At 42.8% G+C, this 2,760-nt stretch overlaps 1 long non-coding RNA gene across 1 annotated transcript; it reads right to left on the bottom strand.

Annotated features, from left to right (window-relative positions):
* Window positions 1–1,348: 1,348 nt before the first annotated feature.
* On the bottom strand, window positions 1,349–2,026 carry LOC146676998 (uncharacterized). The gene is made up of 3 exons (XR_014907314.1): window positions 1,873–2,026; window positions 1,601–1,778; window positions 1,349–1,514 (listed from the first exon to the last, which is right to left on the bottom strand). It is a non-coding gene; the product is annotated as an uncharacterized LOC146676998 (long non-coding RNA).
* Between the last annotated feature and the right edge of the window lie 734 nt (window positions 2,027–2,760).

Here is a 2,760-nt window from a genome sequence, read left to right as displayed (position 1 = left end):
ACTTTTATTTTGAAAGGCAGGGAAGGAAGATGCCTTTTTCCCACATGTGTTGCACAGTCTGTCCATGGAAGGTCTTTGTGACATTTTGTGAGACTGTAGCTCTGCAAGGATACGCCAAAATTAAGCCAATAGAGATGCACCAAAAGTTGCATTTCTGCTAACATCCACTAGAGGCGCTAGGAGTGAGTCAGGCCCCATAGACCCCCAAGAAATAAACATGTTTATAAACAGCCTGATACGAAACAATTTCATCCAAGTATGGTCACTTCTGGTGCTGATGTTGATGTTTTAAAAAAAAAGGGTGACATCACAGTGGATGTGTTGATCTTTTTGTACTGTCTGTAATTTATACTGGACTTCAGGGTTCTACTTCCTGTCGGTACTGTCTCAGGTTGTGGTTTCAGCTTTATGGCTTTATCACCTCATTTAATATTGATCAGCAAAAGATGAAGGAGACAGAAGGCTGCCGCCCACCAGCAATCCTTGCACTGTGTATGTGTGTTAAAGCAAGGAAGAGAGACAACTTTATTGATTAGAGCACATGATGAATACAGTGATGCACTCAGAGCTCGGGGCTCAGCTGGGCTGGCCTGCAGGGCGCTGGCCCCCCTGTCCCCCTGCTCTCCATCTTTAACTGGTCGCTCTGCAAGTTGAAATTGTGACGGTGGAGGTGCAGGAGTCAAACTACATTGAACACACACGGGACGGTGAAATCTCCCTTTACAAAAGACAAACATAACTTTGGCTTTCCTGTAAATCTCTCAGTGGAGCGTGGACTTGAGATAAAACCATAATCTCTGAATAAAGTTGTGTTTAGTTTTAAAAACTATTGTTTGATTCTGGCTTATTTTTAAAATACATGGAATGAAAATTCTATTGATGCTGATCATTGGGTCGTTGTAGAGAGATTGTATGAAAGAGAAGCATCCACTGCTGGGAGCCTGGTGGTCCCTCGTGTGGACCACCATAACTTCCAGTTCACTCTGACCTGCATTAAGAAGTGAAACTGTGGATTTGACAGAAGCCTCTTTGATTTGTGCAGGTTTGGTGCAGGACTGTTCTGATCGCCTTGTTGTCACCCCGAGGCGACAGCAGACACACAGCACTGATCCCAGGTCAGCCTATGCAGCCACCTCAAGGTCACAGTGTCACCTTTAGACAGTGACCTTCGACCTCTGGCTTTCAGCAATCTGCCCGTCAAATGTAAGAGCGCAGAGAGGTGGAGAAGCTGTTGAGAACATCAGAGATGAAGAGAGGAGTCTCAGAAATGTTTCCTCCTTTTGTTACGGCCGAGACCGTTTCAGACGAGTGACAGGACTCAAACGCAAGACGCCGAACAGCTCGTAAGTATATTTTAAGAATAATGTTTAATGTTTACACAAAATATTCATAAACAAAAGGTGAGCGTAGACGTTAAACTAAATAACGATCTGGTCCGGGTCAGAAAGGACAGCTATTCCGGGGATTGGACTGGAAAGCAAGTCACAAAGGGTCCAGGAAAAAGGTCGGGGTCACTGTAACAGAATGCAGATGTTCAAACATAGATAAGGAGGCATATGAATATGTTGTTTGGCTCAGAATCCTCCTTCGTACTGCGTACTTGCCAACGGAGGTCGGGGATGACATAGAGGGGTGAGTAGTCCGGGTGTGTAAATCCAAAAACTCCTGGCGTGGAGGCAGAGAGGCAGGTAGGTAATTTTGGTAATAGCCTGAGGGACTGCCAGAAGGTCCAGCATCCAAGTAGAAGCTCTTCGCCAGGGGTTGACAGTTAGGTGTAGCTGAAAAAGGAGGCGCACAAAAAACAAACATACAGTGAGGCAAGGTGATTCAAAAAAAACACGTAGGGAATTTATGGTGGTGGCCTGCACTGACTGATGTTTAGCAGAGAATCTGGCGAAGAGAGATTGAGAACGCTGGCCTTATGAGTCCCCGGCTAATTACCCACAGATGTAAGCGATCAGCAAAAACACTGAGGCCCCTCCCAGGGGTGGAGACGCCGGCTCGGAGGGAGACACACTGGCACACACCCGGACCATGACACCTTTAAGATGTTTTCCATTATTTAGATGGAAATACAAAACACACACACACACACACACACACACACACACACACACACACACACACACACAACACAAAAAAATAAATGGACTTTTTTTTACTGGTCACATCTTTGCCACAAGTGGCAAACAGTTAAAATTAAAAACAACCAAAACAAACAGGAAAAGAGTGGTGGGTTAAATTAAGAGGTGATAAAGACCTGCTTGATTGGTTATTGTTAATTATAAAATAAAATATTTTTAAATGAAGAGAATAAAATATTGATGATAAAAGATTATTATTCAGTCTGATTATCAATAAAAGACAAAGAGTTTAATCATATGTTACCCACAGTTTATGGTTCTGATTCTTAAACATTACCCGTTATAAGTGGAGCCTCATCTGTTTCAGCCTATTGTTGAAGATTCAGCTTCTCCCTCTGTGAAGTAAAGTGAACAAATTGTACATTTAAAATCTCACAGAATGCACTAAATACTCAGTATTTGTACTATCATCCAGCATGCAGTACTTTTAAGTAAACATGTGCACTCCTGAGAACTCTCTGAGGTTGCTGCAGTAATCTAAGCTTGTCTGAGATGAACCAAGTGATAATTAACAATGAATTTAAAGAGTCTAGTCTACAACCTCAGTTTAATTCAACTTTATTTATATAGCCCCAAATCACAACAGTCGCCTCAAGGCGCTTCTTATTGTAATGTA

Source organism: Rhamphochromis longiceps, linkage group LG2 (genome assembly GCF_057381845.1).
Source record: "Rhamphochromis longiceps isolate RC_006_pf linkage group LG2, R_longiceps_female_GT1.1, whole genome shotgun sequence".
Classification (NCBI taxonomy): Eukaryota; Metazoa; Chordata; class Actinopteri; order Cichliformes; family Cichlidae; genus Rhamphochromis; species Rhamphochromis longiceps.
This window is presented reverse-complemented; position numbering and strand designations above follow the sequence as displayed.